The sequence below is a fragment of the Micromys minutus genome (genome assembly GCF_963924665.1).
Source record: "Micromys minutus genome assembly, chromosome: X".
Lineage (NCBI taxonomy): Eukaryota > Metazoa > Chordata > Mammalia > Rodentia > Muridae > Micromys > Micromys minutus.
In genome coordinates, this window is record NC_137970.1 from 91,846,401 (window position 1) to 91,865,672 (window position 19,272).

General features: G+C 41.8%; 1 pseudogene across 1 annotated transcript; it reads left to right on the forward strand.

The window, feature by feature from the left end:
* The first annotated feature begins 9,211 nt into the window (after positions 1 to 9,211).
* On the forward strand, positions 9,212 to 9,785 carry LOC308414478 (ADP-ribosylation factor 1-like; annotated as a pseudogene). The gene has a single exon. The product of its transcript is annotated as an ADP-ribosylation factor 1-like (transcript).
* The last annotated feature ends 9,487 nt before the right edge of the window (positions 9,786 to 19,272 follow it).

Consider the following 19,272-nt stretch of genomic DNA (forward strand, 5'->3'; position numbering starts at 1 on the left):
TGACCAGCTTGCATTGAGTGTTGTGGATTATAAAATGATGGGTTGGGACTAGAGAAATGGTTCAGTGGTTAAGCACATTCTCTGCTCTTTCAGAGCATCTGAGTTCAATTCTCAACACCTATAAGTAGCTAACAACTATCTGTAACTACAGTTCTAGGGGATCCAACACTTTCTTCTGTTCCCATTGGTACTGCCCCCACGTGCAGGAAAAACACTCATACACATAAAATGAAGCATTTTATAAAATGATATGGTGGTTTCAGGATTTCCAATTAATGGAAACATTTAAGGAGGCTTACAGAGGTGTGGTCTTGTTGAAGGAAATAGATCACTGTGGACAGGCTTTGAGGTTACATAGCATCACACCATTCCTAGTATGTATTCTCTGTTGCCTGGTTCAAGCTGCGAGCCCTCAGAATTTGGCTCTTTCTGCCATGCTTGTCACTTGTTGCAACGCCTGTTGCCATGGATGACTGTTATCCATCTTAAACCATAAACAGAAATTAACTCTTTGTTTTATAGGTTGCTTTGGTCATGGTCTTTTATAATGGGGTAAGAGAAAAGGGGATAACTGATACACATACCTTTAATGTCTTTGTTTAACTCACCCAACTAGCTAAGACACTGTACTCAACAAAGTGGTCTTTCTGAGATGAAGAGACATACAAACAAAAACAGACAGAACTCATCAAATAAGACCTGTCCTACAAAGAACACTGAAGGGAGTTTCATGTCAACTTAACGGAAACTAGAGTAATTTTGGAAAGGGGGACCATTGAGAAAATGCCTCCATAAGACTGGCTTATAGGTAAATGTGTGGACCATTTTTTTAATTAGTGGTTGATGTGAAAGTGGGCAGGTGGTCCTGGAATACATATAAAAACAAGTTTTGCAAGCCATGAGAAGGAAGATAATTCAAGATAAGTGCCGAAGTAAAGAATGAAGTGGGGGAGGGAGATTAGCATAGTGAGAAGAAGATCAGAAGCTACCTCAATGAGCAGAAAGGAGAAAGTCAAAATACAACCCATGAGAGCACCCAGGTGAGATGGTTCCAGGCAAAGGGAACAATTTCAAGGATGCAAAGGTCAAGATGGGAGCGAATTTGTAGTTGAGAAACAACCAGCAAGCAAACATGGCCAAAGTAAGGAAGGTGAAAGAAAAGGAAGAGGGAGTAGATAACTGTGTGAAAACAATTAGTGATGAGAAAGAGGGGGACTCAGATTAGCTTTGGGTTTTGCAGGCCATTGGCAAGACTTTCTTTAATCTGTTAATGTACTATGAAACCACTGAACTTTCTGGGAGCAAAATTTTTCTCTCTCTGAGCCACATTCTAGTGTGAGTCAGGAGCCCACACAACAGCATGCAAGGATTTTTGCTCAAACCCAAATAGAGACACACTTCAAAGCCAAAGGCCAGGAGTCACATCTGCAGAATGCCCTAGACATCCTGTTGGAAACCTCCTAATGCTACCTACTGGCTCACAGAGTGAGAACAAGTTGGCCTTTTCTACTTTCTCCTCGGATCACTTAGCCTGGGTGGCCAAGGTCTAGAAAACTGCCCTGAGGACTCTGCTGGGCTACCCAGAGGAGCACGATCACCTGGAAACATCCAGGGGGTAGGGGATCTACCAAACAGTTCAGGGAACAGTTACCTCTGTTCAGAGAAAACACAGTGAAAGGGATTTTAAGCCTGTCTTTTTTAATCCACCCCACCTTTTTGATTATGCAAATCAGTCCTGGGTCTGCTCCCCAGAACTGTAGAAGTCACACCCAGGAATCAGAGCCAGACACAGGGATCTGCAAGCATTAAGTTCTGACTCTGTAGCCAACATATTACAAGTAAATCAACATGTCTGTTGGCTCATTCTCTTTGCTGTGAGCATCCTAAAGTCGATGACAGAACATTCCTTTTGCAGGAGATGCTCCCTCCTTAGACCACACATTGATGTTTAACACTTTAGCCTGACCACAATGTTTCCTAGGGAATTAATATAGTCTCAGACAGTGAAGGGATCAAGACACACATCATCCAGCTACTCCAACTAGGGGTTCTGCATGTCACTCAGACTGACTGGTACCGAAACCTGGCACCAATGACTGCTGGACAGTTCAAGATCTCAGAGAGGTAAACAAACAGGTGGCCAATTTCCACCTCACAGTACCTAATCCCTATAACCTGTTGAACCCCATCCAGAACCTGGTGTACAGTACTGGACTTAAAGAAAACACATCAATGGACTCATCTAGAGGTAGACAAACTTGTAAAGACTGTCTTGAGGTCAAATTCTTTTGTGCCAAATTTGAGTAGATAACTGTGTGCCATGCCAGAAAGAAAATGTATGTAGTGTGCTGGGAAAGAGAAAGATAAAACTGAGGTTTACTGGGAAGTATATTTTACAGAGACTAAGCCAGGAAGATACAGACCCTCATTTGTTGCCCAGGTAAGTCATATATTAGCTCATTTCTTGGGGACCAATTAGAAATTACATTGTGTATCTAGATCCTAGAGTTCAGGACAGGTGGGGGGATAAATAAAACTCTAAAAAGATCAAAATTGGCCTCAGAGGCCGGTGGGGGAGACTAAACCATCCTCCTCCCCTTCGCCCTGTTCCGTGTATGGAACACCCCTGGCCCCTTTGGCCTAACACCTTATGAGTTCCTGTGTGGGGGACTGCCACTGCTCACTGAGTCCAGTGGAGTGCATAATCCTAATGCTGTTCTTTCTAAACATTTGTTTGCCTGCCTAAAGGCCCTTGAGGTGATAAGACATCAAGCCTGGGAACAACTGAAAGAGGCCTGTGAGACTGGAAATGTACCTGACCAGTTCCAGGTCGGAGACACTGTCCTGGTCCAATGCCATCGAGTGGGAAAATAAAACCTCACTGGAAGGGGCCATGTCTAGTGCTTTTGACAACTCCTAACAGTAGGGGACTAGACTTACTGTTCCTTAAGGTGGAGGGCTATGTGCTGCCTTCAGAGAAGAATGTTGCTTTACGTAGATCATTCAGGGGTGATTAAAGACTCTATGAGTAAGCTAAAAGGAAGACTAGACAAAAGAAAAAAAGATGAGAAAAACAACAAAGATAGTTTTAAAAATAGTTTAACAGATCCCCATGGCTGACCACTTTAATCTCCTCATTAGTGGGGCCTCTTTTAATTTTGCTTTTGCTTCTTACATTTAGACCATGTATCCTTAATAAGTTAGTAGCCTTCGTTAGGGAAAGAGTTAGTGCAGTGCAGATTTTAATGCTTCGCCAGCAATATCATGCATTAAGAGACTCCAAGTAAACTAAAGATACTGAGTTCTAAGATTAGAACTAACCACTAAAAGAAGTGGGGAATGAAAGAGTTAAAATTTCAAGCTAGCCCCACTAACCCTGCCCTGAGGACAAGTATGTCTCAAGGCTTAGAACAAAAACTGCAGATCACCTGGTCTCGATATGGTCTGGCTCTGCAGTCCTGAGAAAAAATAGTATGAGGGTCAGTGTGCCCCAAAACAGAGTGGCCTAGAGTTAAATCATATCCAAAAGCAGAGTGTGCCAATTTGAATAAACCAATGAAATTGCTAAGCATCTGTTGCTAACTGCTTATGTAATTTTCCCTATAAATATGTCCCCCTAATTGAGTTTGGGGTTGACTCCTCTATTTCCTGCATGAGATATGTGTCGACCCCAGAGCTTCGCACTTACCCCCACCCTGTAAACCTCTTGCCTGATTGCAGCAAGATAGGCTCTCTGTGAGTTCTTGGGTTCGAGTTCTCCCGGTACTAAAATGAAGGGCTTCCCCAATTTGGGGATCTTTCATTACAATACCGACACTAAAAACTAGGACTGGTTCTCACCTTCACATGCTATCCTGGTTTGGTTTTAGAAGTTAGATAGAACAACATTTCCTTCTTCAAGTCACTTTGAGTATGACCTCATACTGTCTCTGTATTTCAGACATTTTTATATTATGTTGGAGGTTCATGTCAGGGCTATGCACATTCTAGGTAAGCACTCTTGGAGTGAAATACAAAACTAATCTTCATAGATTATTTTTTAATCAAAGTGGAAAAATATTGTTTCTGTTAACTGTGGCAAAGCTAGCTGCAATAGTCAACATACTGAAAGGAATTTGTTACTGGACCCACCTCTACCCTGTGTTTGTCACACACGAACCACTTTGTGTTTCTGCTGAGGGTTGTGCATCCCATGTGTACACACTTGTGCAGAAAACACTTTATGTTTTGTTAATTGTTCTTTGTATATTACCTAGCTTCTTTCTGCTCTTTGAATTATAAAGGGCAAAAAATATTTAAAAACAACCACAACAACTTAAGACAACAAACAAGCTAAAAATCAACAACACAGATTTATCTCTCCTTTTATTTTTTGTTAACTTTTCTTTAAGAAGCTATACCCACAATGTCACAGCAGTGACGGCCTGAACAGGACCTGAACAAGAACAATAAAGGAAGTGGGCAGGAGAAAGCCCATAGGCTCCAACTCTACACATAGAACTATAGGCAACAGAGGAAAGCTGGCAGCAAGAGAAACAGTCTTCTCCAGGGAAGAGCACACTGGCTATCCAATACCGAATGGTCAGCCCTGGATACAGACATTTAAGTAGCATTATACAGACTGAGCAAGTTATACTTAGGAATATGTATTTATATGTATTTATATCCCTATATAATATGTGTATGTACATGCATACATATATATATTGTATATATTCATATATATACAATTAATGAAAAAGAGGCCATGAATTTGAAGGAAAGTAGGAAGAATTATGTAGGAGGATTTGGTGGGAGGAGAGTGAAGGAAGAAATATTGTACTTATAACCTCAAAAGCAAAAGAAACATATTTAAGTAACTATAATAAATCACAGCTGCCAAGTTAATTCTTAAGTTTTGTCTATATATATATTTTTTAAAAATAGCACTATCTGGGGACAGGATGGTTGTCTGAGACTATTTCAGGCTGCACAGTCATTTTCAAGTAACACTGGACTCCCTTGCAGACCCAAATAAAAGTTCAGTTAATTTCAATAATAAAACTAAAGATTTAAAGCTTTATTCACCTTGCTATATGTGTAAGAATGTTTCGCTTGCTTGTATATCTGTGCACCATTTGTGTGCCTAGAGCCTGGGGGGCCAGAAGAGAGCAGCACCAGGTGCCCTGGAACTGGTTGTGAGCAATCACTCGTGTGCTGCCACCTGAACTCTGGTCCCCTGGAAGAGCAGTCAGTGCTCTTCACCACTGAGCCATCTCTTTAGCCACAGTGAAATGAATTTCATTATACACAGTGCCTGGTTTTCATTTGGGAGGTCCACAGCTTATAGTGAGATTTTTGTTTTTATATCAGTGATGCTTCCACTTTCTAGAATGTCACCTTTGTAAAATGATAGTGCTAAATTTTAGTGTGCTGATCTTAATAGTACGCAATAATGAATTTTAGGGTTTTGATTGCTTTGTTGTTGTTGCTAATGCTGCAAATACACATGGTCTGCAGGCAACCAGGATTATTTTGGCCATCTCATGAATAAATGAATGAACTATTATCTGGGTGTAGTGGCACATAGATTTAATCTCAGAATTTTCGAGCCAGAAGCAGGTAGATCTCTGTGACTTCAAGACAAGAATGATCTACATGGTAAATTCTAGGACAGCAAGTGCTATGTGGAGAGACCTTATGGGAAAAAAATTCTTTAACTATTAATGAGACAAATATCAGTTAAGAACACCCTGGGGTCAACGGCCAGCACAAAATGTTTAGCTTGTTATGTGGTTTGGAATTCTTGCCAGGTCAGGTAAAGGGGCAGTTATGGTCAGAGTGGTTACTGTTATATCAAGTGTTCTTCATGCTGCCTTCCTCATGTAGAACTTTCACGATAGTAAACAATACAAGAAAGCTAAATGGAATGGAATGAAATTGAGGAAATACTGTTGGGCATAATGATGGTATGGCAACTCTGTTTTTCAAATAGCATCTATCCTGTATAGAAATGTGAGAAACTATGGATGAATGAGAAGATCGGTTTCAGTCCGGAAGATGGTGACAACCTTCCATGGGCTGAGAATGTTTCAGAATCAGCACTGTTTTCCTGGGGAATCATTATATAGTATCTCTATTTTTACATATAATTTAACTTTATCCATAACAAAAATTAAATGGGTCAGGGATATCCCCTTCTCCCTCTGTTAGAATTCCTGCAAGAACACTCTTCAGGCAGGATAAACTGTAGGCCAAAAGTTTTGTGGCTTGATTGGTGTCCCAATCCCTCCATTTGAGACCTTGCCTGTTTGCAGAGGATGGCTTTATTCAATCTCCATGCCCCCCCATTACTAGGAGTTTTTGCTAAAATTATTCTAGTATATACCATGGAGTTTCCATTGAACTAGGTTTCTACCCTGCCCCTGAAGTGCCCCCTAATTCTTGTCTTTTCTCCAAGTATTTCCTCCCTCCCGCACACCCGATTCTTCCTGCTCCTAACCTAATCCTCCCATGGTCCACCTTGAATTCTATTCTACTTCCTTTTCCCAGAGAGATTCTTGAGTTTCTCCTTAAACTCCCCTCTTGGTATTTAGCCTCTCTGTACTTATGGGACTCTTTTCCTCTTATTAGATGCCTTCTGCAGCCTTTATGTGATGGTATGTGCCAGGCCTGTGTTTGTTTTGTGTCTTTCAGAGGCCTCTTCTTCTCTGTGAGGAGGGTGTGGGTGGAAGTATGTTTGGAGGAGATGGAAAGGAGAGACTCCGGGAGGGGAGGTGAAATGAAACTTTCTGATTTCACTGGAGACTCAGTTATGTCCTGTGATGTTTTTCTGGAAACTGTCTTATGAGAGGATGTTTTTGCTGAAGCAGTCACGTAAGAGGATGTTTTGCTGAGAACAGACATGTGGTGTTTTTCCCAGAAGCAACCTAGAAAAAGGGCATGGGATGTTTTGCTAGAGCAAACCCCTGAGAAAACACGTGATGTTTGGAAAGGTTATAAATATAAACCAACAGACAATGGACCAGACTTTGTGGTATTGGTTTGCCTTGCCACTGTTTGCTAGTCATCAGTTGTTGTGACATCTTAGAGAAACACCACCAAAGAACTTCTGGTGGTGTTCCAGTGACTTCTTGCCACTTCTTCAGATTCGGGCTGATTGACAGAGTCTTGTGGTATCTTCTGGATCCAACTGCTCTTGCTGATTTGTAAATGATGTTTGTGAGTGGATTGAGCTACTGGTGCTGATTTGTGTGAGCTGCTACAAAGAGCTATTTCTAACCAGCTACACATCTGTCCTTACTCTATTAACATTCCCTTTCTACTACCTATGGTGGGTGGTGGGCTAGAAAGGAGGTTAAAGCATATAAGTACCGTTATTAAAAGTGGGTTTAAAAAAAATCTAAGCATACAGGGAGAAAGGGGTAACTATGGTCAGGATGTAATGTGAGGATAATTTTAAAAGGAAAAAATTAAATTAGAAAGTATCCATCTCTATTTTTATTTTAACATTTTCCTTGGCTTCTTTTTTCACTTCATCTGCAAATTGAAACGCGTTATAATTGATAAATAGTACTTCAAAATCTTCTATATGTCTGAGTACTTTGAATGTACACATCTTGCCTCAGTTGTTGCTAGAAATGTGTTCACATCTGTTGCTACTTCAGAATCTATGCCAGGGAGTAGAGACCTAGACCTAAAAGTTCCAGTAGGTTATAGCCCAGACTTGCCTTGATACAAGCAGAGTGACTACTCCTTAGCTAATTCTGTCAGGCTAACAAAAAGGGGACACAACAGAAACATCACAAATGAGGAAAATGTTTTAAAACTGCACACCCAATAAAGTAGTTATATTCCCAAATACAAAGAGACCTTGAAATTCAACAATAAAAGCCAAACCGTGAGTGAGCCGAAGTTCTTAGAGGGTACTTCATCAAAAAAGATAGGTGACTTACCATTGTGGACCTTTATAGAGTCACAAGCCACAAATATTCTTGCCCGAGAGTCCCAAATCTAAAGCATTAGCAGCACCAAGTGTTGGTGAGAAGTAGAGCTACAGCAGTGCTCACAAAAGGCAAAATGGTCACTTCTGAAGCCAATTGGCAAGTCTAAGCACAGTCCAAAAATGAGTCCGCTACTATGCTCTCACTTAGTGAGGCACTTAGTCTAAGTAGCTGAAGCCTTCTGTCCAAATAAAGACTTGTACGTAGGTGACTATAGCAACTTAACATGCGCTTACCTTGATAGATGCCCAAGTAACAAGCTGTTGCCATATCCACTCACTAACTTATTTCCTTTCAGTTATGAAAAGAAGCCCTGAGGCCACGAAAGTCATGGAAGGACTGGTGTTAAGCAAAAGAAGTCATGTGGAGAAGGAGCTTTTCAACCTGAGCCCAGCTGTATCATGTTCTAGAAAGGATGAAATAACAGACAGATGTGACCAGTGATTGCTGGATGCGGGGGGGGGGCAGGAAGGATGTATTAGCTATGCCTAGGAGATTTTTAAGGAAGTAAGACTATTCTGTATGATTCTGTAACTGGGAATTTGTAGCTTATGTTCGCCTGCATAACCTCAATGAGAAGAGCCAACTATAATATAAACTATTTCCGTTAATGTAAATATGTAACAGCCATTGGCTTGTCAATTGTCATATATTAACAAGTACCATTAATTCAGGGTGTACTGTACAAGAAGCAGAAGAAGTGAGTGTTGGCAAGATATACTTCTCTATATTTTCTGATGTAAAAAAAAAGGAGTTACAGTAGGTATCAGAAGGTATGAACAATTTCTACTAACCTATTTAGTGAAGGCCAGCACTCAGGAGGCAGAGGCAGGTAGATCTCTGAGTTCAAGGCTATCCTGGTCTACAGACTGAGTTCCAGAACAGCCAAAGCTACACAGAAAGACCTTGTCTCAAAAAACAAACAAACAAACAAACAAAAAAGCCAAAAATCTACTTAGTAAGGTAATGATGTTTTGGTTAAGTAGGCACATGCCTTTTTAAAAGAGATACATATAGAAATAATTAGTGTGGATGCATAAAGACATTTATATTTTACTTTGAATAACTCAACAAAATGCTAATATTAAACCAAATCAATAAATATATAGTTTAAATATATCATTTATTTTGATGTTTTAAAAAATGGAAAAGGGGCTGCTGTCAGCCCTGCCATCTTGTAGGAATGAAACCAACACCTGGCTGGGAGCAGCTGCCACTGAGGTCTCTGGCCAGTATCGCTTCCACCTGTCCCCAAGCATGGGGAATATCTTTGCAAACCTTTTCAAGGGCCTTTTTGGCAAAAAAGAAATGTGTATTCTCACGGTGGGCCTGGATGTTGCAGGGAAGACAACAGTTCTATACAAACTGAAGCTGGGCGAAATTGTGACCACCATCCCCACCACTGGTTTCAACGTGGAGACTGTTGAATACAAGAATATCAGCTTCACCGTGTGGGATGTGGGCGGCTAGGACAAGATCTGGCCGCTGTGGCGCCACTACTTCCAGAACACCCAAGGATTGATCTTCGTAGTGGACAGCAATGACAGAGAGTGTGTGAGAGAGGCCCGTGAAGAGATCATGAGGATGCTAGCTGAAGATGAGCTCCAAGACGCCCTTCTCTTGGTATTTGGCAATAAGCAGGACCTCCCCAGTGCCATGAATGCGGCCAAAATCACAGACAAGCTGGAGCTGCACTCTCTACGACACAGGAACTGGCACATTCAGGCCACCTGTGCCACCAGCAGGGACAGGCTCTATGAAGGACTAGACTGGCTGTCTAATCAGCTCCGGAGCCAGAAGTGAACCAGACCCCTCCTTCCCCCTCACTTCCTCTTCTCCACCCTCAGCTTTCCTCTCTTGTCACAAACGTGCGACTCTGTGGTCCTGAGCGCCAGAAGCTGCCTCCATGGGTTGGTCACAGTGTGCATTGCACCGTGCTGTACAAGTGCAGACGTAGCCTGCATCCAGGTGTTTACTTAATGTAAATAGTTTCTGTTTCCACTGAGGCAGTTTCTGGTACTCCTATGCATATTACTTAGCTATTTTGTTGTAAAAAGAGAATCAACTCACTGTCAGTACTGAGAAGGGATTTGGGTGTAGGGGCATCTGGCCTCCGGGAGCCATTGGGGTGTAGACTGGTGTCAACATCCATTTGGTGGTTGGTTTTTAACCCAAACTCAGTGCATTTTTAAAAAAAAAATAGTTAAAAATACAGGACAAGAACACTTGAACACACAGAAAGGAGACTATGCCTAGTGTAGGTTTTGCAGTTAATGGCCTGAATGCTACTTATCAGATCACCTGTGGCAACAAACCACCGTCCGCTGCGTGGTCACAGTAGAGCCCCTGTGACTCGCCTGTCCTTAGGTCACCTGCATTCCATAGCATTGTGCTTGTACTTGTGCTCACAAGGTCACCTAGGGGTACAGGGCGTGGTTTGTACTTGGTGTGTGGCCAGGCCCAATGGCAGCCTGCATACCCAGCTTACTCTTGGGTCCACTAGGACGAGCTGGCAGGAGGCCTGGGTCTTACCAGCAGGAGTGCGTGCAAGGTGGGGGTCGGTCCATTACAGACCCACGTCCTGGAGCACCCCCATCTGCATGTGTGAAATAGCTTCCTCCCTCAGCCTGGAAGGGTCCGATTTGCCATCGAACGACGACCTCTACTTTTTTCTTTCATATTTTGATAAACACTGAAGAAGCTGGAGTTGTTAACTTTATCTTGGGAAATCTCAGAACTGGTTTATTTGGTGTCGTGGAACCTCTTACTGCTTTCAATACACAAGAGTAATCAAAAAAAAATAGAAAAAGAAAAAAAGGAACTGAGCATAGTGCTTCATAAATATCTATAATTTAAACTAGTTAAGATGTTCAAGACCAGCCTGGGTAACATAATAAAACCCAATTTTTTTAAAAAAAAGAACAAACTTAGAGAGTAGTGATAGAAGGGAGAAAGAAAGTGGGGAAGAGCTTAAAACACAGGGGAAATTTCCTGAACAGAACACCAATAGCTTATGCTCTAAGAGCAAGAATCAACAAATGGGACCACATGAAATTGCAAAGCTTCTGTAAGGAAAAGGACACTGTCTAAAGGACAAAACAGCAACCAAGAGATTGGGAAAAGATCTTTACCTATCCTACGTCTGATAGAGGGCTTATATCCAATATATACAAAGAACTCAAGAAGTTAGATTCTAGAGAATCAAACAATCCTATTAAAAATGGGGTACAGACCTAAACAAAGAATTCTCAACTGAGGAATTTCAAATGGCTGGGAAGCACCTAAAGAAATTTTCAACATCCCTAGTCATCAGGGAACTGCAAATCAAACAACCCTGAGATTCCACCTCACACCATTCAGAATGGCTAAGATAAAAAACTCAGGTGACAGCAGATGCTGGCAAGGATACAGAGAAAGAGGAACACTCCTCCACTGTTGGTGGGGTTGTAAACTGATACAACCACTCTGGGTGTTGGTGGTTCCTCAGAAAATTGGACATAGATAGTACTTACTACCTGAGGACCCAGGTATACCACTCTTGGGCATATACCAAAAAGATGCTCCAACATCTAACAAGAACACATGCTCCACTATGTTCATAGTAGCCTTATTTGTAATAACCAGGAGCTGGTAAGAGCCCAGATGTCCTTTAACAGAGGAATGGATACAGAAAATGTGGTACATTTACACAATGGAGTAATATTCAGCTATTAAAAATGTGGACATCATGAATTTTAAAGGCAAAGGGATGGAACTAGAAAATATCATTTTGAGTGAGATAATCCAGAGCCAGAAAGGCACATATAGCATGTACTTACCTATAAGTGGACATTAACCATAAAGTGCAGGATATCCATGCTACAATCCAAACCCAAAAAACCTGATAGTAAGGTCTCAAGGGAGGGTATGTGAATCTCATAGCCGGGGTGGGGGGGGGACTAAATAGTTATCCGAAGTGGATGGAGCGAGGTAACTGGATAGAAGAGGGGGTGTGGAGGGGAACAGGGATGGCTATTATGTGTTGGAGGTGAGAATGGGAAAATCGGTGAGCATCTCTGGGACTAGAGGCTATGGGGAATCCATGGGAGTGACCATAGCTGAGATTTTCCACTAGAGGGCGTATAGAGACTGAAGTAGCCAACTCCTGCAGTAAGACAGACATGGAAAGGAGACATCAACCCAACCATAAAACCTTCTACCCAAAATTTGTCTTGCCTACAAGATGTGAAGAAATAAGGATAGAGCAGAAACTTGGGAAACAGTCAACTATGAGTGCCCCAACTTGAGACCCATCCTATGGAAGAGAGCCAACCTCTGACACTATTAATGATACTCTGCTATGCTTATAGAAAAAAAAAACTAGCATAACTGTCTCCTGAGAGGTCTCACGAAGCAGTGGATCAAGGAATATGCAGAGACCCGCAGCCAAACTTCGGGTAGAGCCTGGGGAGTCTCGTGGAAGAGTGGGGGATAGAAGTGAGCAAACTGGCATGGTCAAGGATACCACAAGAAGGTCCAGAGTCAACTATCCTGAGACCATGGGGACTTACAGAGCCTGGACTACCAACCAGGGAACATGCAGGAGCTGAACCTAGGCTCCTTACACATCTGTAACATACGTTCAGCTTGGCCTTCATGTGGGTCTCATAACTGATGGAGCAGGAGCTGACTCTGACTCCGTGGTCTGCCTTTGGATCTCCTTCCCTCTACCTGCAGTGCCTGGTTGAGCCACAGTGCTTAGTCCTGCTGGGACTAGATGCCCCAGGGCAGGGTGGGGTGGTACTCAAAGGGGGGGGGACTCCCCTTCTCTGAGAAGAAGGTGAGGGACCAGTGGGGCAGGGATTTATAATTAAAAGATTGGGAAGACTAGAGAGGGGGCCTGTGATGGGGATGGAAAATAAATTTAAAAACAAAGAAGAAGGATAAGTACTAATTCTTTATGTAACCATAGCAGCTTCTAAGTTTACCTTATCGGATTCTAATTCCACCACATATATCTCTGGAGCCACCTCCTGTAGCTCTTGTCAAATAGGGAGCAAATGAATATGGAAGGCTTCTTAGCAACATCCTGAGATCTAATTCAGGAGCCATCAAGAGGATGGATATGACCAATGCTGAGACAACTAATCGCTTACTCTTTCTTGGAGAAGCTTGTAGACACAGTCCAGTACATCTTATTTCCCCCTCTTGGGAAACATGTACCCCACTCGGTACATCCTTGAAGTAACTTTATTTTTAACCCTCCTGTCCACCCTTATACTAAAAATCTTCAATAAAATAACCAACTGTGCTTTATTGTACAGGCTAGACCCGGAAATCTTTCCAGCATTCAAGCTATGAGTCCCCGTTTGGCTGAGTCAGGCTTCTGAAAGCTAAGCTGAATGCCTCAGGCTACGCAGGGTAGTAGTGCAGAGGTATATCCGGTCTGCATTTCCTCTCCCCTGACACACTGAGATTATGCAAGATGCTGCAAGGGAGAGAACGGCATAGATGACGAGATTAGGCTAGGTTTGACAGTTGCCGTTAAGGTTAAGGAAGACCAGGAAAGATTTTAAACAGGACACAGCTAAGACTGAGATCAGTCCTTCAGCAATGCGGAAGCAGCAACAGGAGCCAGAACTCCTGGATGACAGCAGAGGAAGAGACAAAATTACCAGCCAGGAGAGTGGATACAAAGGTCACTTTTCCGCAAGTAGAAGTAGAGAATTAGAAAATCCATGAACATAATTAGAAAAACAACAGTTTCATACTTGGTGTGCTTTAACACCTTTAAAGATAGGTGGGATAAATAGAATTAAAGTGGATAGGCAAGTAGCTCTGTATTAGGACAACCACCTAAAGTGCATAAGGACCTGGGATAGAGTTCAGTATCTCAAACATTTTAATTATGACTCGGTGTTAAGGTTTTACTGCTGTGAACAGACACCATGACTAAAGTAACTCTTATAAGGACAACATTTAATCGGGGCTGGCTTACAGCTTCAGAGGCTGAGTCCGTTCTCATCAATGTGGCAGCATGGCAGTGTCCAGGCAGGCACGGCACAGGAGGAACTGAGAGGTCTACATCTTGTTCAGAAGGCAAACAGGAGAAGACTGGCTGCCAGGCAGCTAGGAGGAGGGTGTCAAAGCCCACCCCCACAGTGACACACTTTCTCCAACAAGGCCACACCTATTCCAACAAGGCCACACCTCCAAATAGTGCCACTCCCTGGATGAAGCATATTCAGACCACGGGGGGGGGGGGGGGTGGGTAAAACTTTCTGATATGATTCAGATTTTTTAAATTATAGATTTTAAGATTTTATCACCCTGTCACAAATTACAAGTATATCTAATCAGCACATTGTATCATTCAATCTAATATAGACAGCGGAGAAATAGAGGAGAAAATTATGAATAACACTAAAATTAAATAAACAAAAGAAAATGCACTTATCTTTTGGTAGCATAGCCATAGGAGACTAAACAAAAGCAGATTGTTATACTGATCTTCAATATATTCCTTTTTTAATTTATTTTTATTTTTGGTATTTTATTTATTTGCATTTCAAATGTTATCCCTCTTCCTGGTTTCCCCTCTGGAAACTCCCTATCCCAACCCCCTCCCCCTGCTTCTATGAGGGTGAACCCCCACCCACTCACTTCTGTCTCACCACCCTGGCATTCCCCTACACTGGGCCATCAAGCTTCCAGGGGACCAAAGGCTTCTCCTCCCATTGACACCACATAAAGCCATCCTCTGCTACATATGCAGCTGGAGCCATGTGTCCCACCATGTGTACTCTTTGGTTGGTAGTTTCGTAGCTAGGAACTCTGGGGAGTCTGGTTGGTTGATATTGTTGTTCTTCCTAATGGGTTGCAAGACCCTTCAGCTCCTTCAGTCCTTCCCCTAACTCCTCCATTGGGGACCCTGTTCTCACTTCAACGGTTGGCTGAGAACATCCATCTCTGTATTTGTCAGGCTCTGGCAGAGCCTCTCAGGAGACAACTATACCAGGTTCCTATCAGTAAGTACTTCTTGGCATCTGCAATAGTGTCTGGGTTTGGTGGCTGCAGACGGGATGGGTCCCCAGGTGGGGCAGTCTCTGGATGGCCTTTCCTTTAGTCTCTGCTCAACTCTTTGTCCTTGTATTTCCTTTAGACAGGATCAATTCTGGGTTAAAATTTTTGAAGTGGGTAGGTGGCCCCATCCCTCCACCAGGGGCCCTGCCTAACCTCTGGATATAGTGTCTACAGGTTCTCCCTCCCCTTTGTTGGGCATTTCAGATAATCTCATCCACATTGGAACCTGGGGATCTCTTGCTTTCCTGGCATCTGAAACTTTCTGGCGGCTACCATCAGTTCCCCAACCCCATTGCTACACAACTCGGTTCAATTACCTGACCCTCTGAACATCTCCCCTGTGTCCTCCCAAATCTGATCTTGCTCCCCTTTCTCACCTCCACCTCCTCTCTTCCTCTCAAGTCCCTCAAACGCTCTACCTCCCATGAGTATTTTGTTCTGCCTTCTACCAAAGCATCCACAGTTTGGTCTTCCTTCTTCTTGAGCTTCATGTGGTCTGTGCGTTGCATCATGGGTATTTATAATAGCCAGAAGCTGAAAAGAACCCAGATGTCCTTCAGCAGAGGAATGGATACAGAAACTGTCAAACATCTACACAATGAAGTACTTCTTAGCTATTAAAAACCACTTCATGTTTTAGGTTAGGAGCTTTTTAACTTTTACATTTTCTCTGACTGTTGTGTCAATGCTTTTCTTGTTATCTTCTGCCCCTGGGAGTCTCTCTTCCATCTCTTGTGTTCTGTTGGTGATGCTTGCATCTATAACTCCTGACCTCTTTTCTAGGGTTTCCATCTCCAGGGTTGTCTCTCTTTGTGTTTTCTTTATTGTTACCATTTCTGTTTTTAGATCCTGGATGGTTTTATTCAATTCCTTCATCTGTTTGTATTTTTGTGTGTTTCTCTACAGGCTTCTACTTGTTTTTCTGTGTTCTCCTGTATTTATTTAAGGGAGTTATTCTTGCTTCTTGAGGCCCTCTATCATCAACATGAGGCACAATTTTAAGTCCAAATCTTGTTTTTCTGATGTATTGGGGTATACACTACTTGCTGTGGTAGGAGAGCTGGGTTCTGATGTTGCCAGGTTGTCTTGGTTTCTGTTGCTTAGATTCTTGTGCTTGCCTCTTACCATATTCTTATCTTTGATGTTAGTTCATCTTGTTGTCTCTGGATGGAACTTGTCTCTCCCGTGTGTCTGTGGGCCTCGGGCTTCAGAGGGAGATCGATCTTGGGTGTTCAGCTCTCTGTGGGCAGGCTGTGAGTTCCAGATGGTGATGATGTAGTGGCTCTAAATCTGGGTGCAGATGGAGGCCTGAAGGGCACAGATCCAAGCCGTACTGTGATACTTGCAGCCTGAGAGTTCCCGGAGGTCTCTCCCCAGATAGTGGAGAGAGAGGTGGGCTCACCCGTGGGCTCAGTAGAGAGAATGCTCTTCCTTCTCCTCTGAGTGTTCAGTTCTCTGTAGACAGGCTGGGAGTCATGATGGCAGTGTGCCTGATCTGCATGTGGCTAACATGTACTATTGACATAGGACACCAACTTTAATTATATTCATTTAATTATTTCTACTATCAGAGCTCTCCTAATAAATTTAGTTTAAAAAGGTAATAGTATTTTCATAAGCAGTCTTTTTTATGTTCAGTTGCAATGCATTTATGGTTCTAATATAGGTGTAGATTTATGTTAAGGCGATACTTGATTGGACAGGAGAGAGATAGGCAGGGAAAGGTTGAGGAACGGAAGTGTAGACAGGAGGTAGAAGAGAAAGATAGGAGGAGAAATCTAGATGGAGCTCGAGAAGGGTGATCTGGATCCAGGTGGACTTAATTGATGTTAGATAGATGTGAATATTTTAAGGGATTCTATGTCTTTTTACTCATATAGAAGGGCAGTTTGCATCTTTGTCTATTGGATATAATCTTATTGTGTAGAGGATTTGTAGATTGAGAATTTAGCATATAAACCTACATGAAAAGCTATCGGACTTTGGAGTAATGTTTGTGCTGGGCTGTCGACATAAGAAAACGCCGGGACAGCAACAACAGGGGCGGTGGAGTGAACCACGCCAGAGTTCTTAGAGGCAGCCTGGAGTGCCAAGTGATGTGGGGACTGAATGTGAGTGAGATTGCGGGAGGCCAATAAAAGAATAAACCATCATTTTTAATATTTACCACAACATATAGGCATAGCTCTCTGTTAACTCAACATACTTTTGCAAAATCACAGCTTACATGGTCATAAAATATTAACTTATTTAAAATCAAGTCAGCCTAGAAAACATCTTTACTTTCCAAATATAGATAATTTAATTCTAGTATATTGTATTAGTGCCTTCATCAGTATACTTTTTCATCTACCATGAATTCCTAATGATATTATTTATAAATAATTACATGTATATGTATTATATACATATAAATTTATCATATATATGCACAAGCATACAGTGCTCTTATTGTGGATCTTCAGTGCTCCAGCAAAAATACTTGAGATAAATTGATAAAAAGAAAAAATTATCTTGGAATAATCAAGGAAACTAAATACGTCTACAATGAAAACTTTAAAAGCATTCAAGTAGGTCTAAAAATGAAAACTGCTCCTATGCTCATAGATTGGAAGAATTAATATTGTAAAAATAGCTACCTGTCTTAGTTTGGGTTTCTATTGCTGCAATGAAAACATCATAACAAAAAATTGAGTTAAAGAAGAAAGGGTATATTTAGCCTACATTTTGTAGTCCATCATTTAAGGAAGTCGGGGCAGGAACCTGGAGGTAGGAGCTGATGCAGAGGCCATGGAGGGATGTTATTTACTGGCTTGCTTCCCCTGGCTTGCTCAGCCTGCTTTCTTATAGAACCCAGGTCTACCAGCCCAGTGCATAGAAATGGCATCACCCACTGTAGGCTAGGCCCTCACTCATTGATCATTAATTGATAAATTACTTTACAACTGGATGTAATGGAGACATTTTCTTTCTCTTTTAAAAAGATTTATTTATGTATGTATGTATGTATATAGTATACTGTAGTTGTCTTCAGACACCCCAGAAGATCCCATTACAGATGGTTGTGAGCCACCATGTGGTTGCTGGGATTTGAACTCAGGACTTCTGGAAGAGCAGTCACTGTTCTTAACTGCTGAGCCATCTCTCCAACCCATGGAGGTATTTTCACAAATGAGGCTCTTTCCTCATGGATGACTCTAGTTTGTGTCAAGTTGACGCATAAAACCAGTCACCACATTACCTTAACAAAAGCAATCTGTGGATTCAATGAACTCTTAATCAAAACTCCCAATGCCACTACTATTAACAGGAATAGAAACAGAAATTTAAAATTTGTTTGCAAGCAAAAATGTCTTTGGATAGCTAAAGCAAGCCTGAACAAATAGACTAATGCTGAAGGTACCACTATACCTGATTTCAAGCAGAGCTATAGTAGTAAAATAGTGTGGTAGTGGTTCAAAACAGACCTGCAAATCAATGGAACAGAAGAGTAAATCCAGGTATAAACCCGTACAGCAATAACCAGCTGATTGTTGACAAAGATACTGAAAACACACACTGGGGGAAAGACAGCTTTTTTTAACAACTACTGCTAAAAAAATCAAAACAAAACAAAAAAAAAACAAAAACCCCAAAAAACTAAAACAAAACAAACAAACAAACAAACAAAAAAAAAACAGGTATTCAGGTATAGAAGACTGAAACTAGTTGATGTTGTTTTTTCTGACCTTGCAAAAAAAATCAACCCCAAATGGATCAAAGACCTTGACCCAAGAGAGGAAACTCTGAAACTGTTGGTGGAAAATATAAGGATTTCAAGATAGAGGCATAGACAAGGACTTTCTCAACAGGACACTTAGGAATTAAGACAAGGGACCTGCTGGGATCTGAAGAAATGATAAAGTTTCTGTTCAGCCATGAAAAGAGTCTAATAAATAAATAACCTGCAGGATGGAGAAGAGCTTTGCAAGTTATACATTTGACAGAAGATTAGAATATAAAATATAATATACATATATATTCATAAAGGACATTTCACAAAAGACAGATAACCAATAACCACGAAAACTGTTTAATCTCACTGGATATCAGAGAAATGCAAATGAATGCTACATTTGAAATTCCTTCTGAAATCAGCTAGAATGTGAGTCAGCAAGAAGACAAGCAACCACACCGCGCTTCGCACGGTCCTTCAGTGCTTGCTTGCAGTCTCCCCGCCACCGTGCCT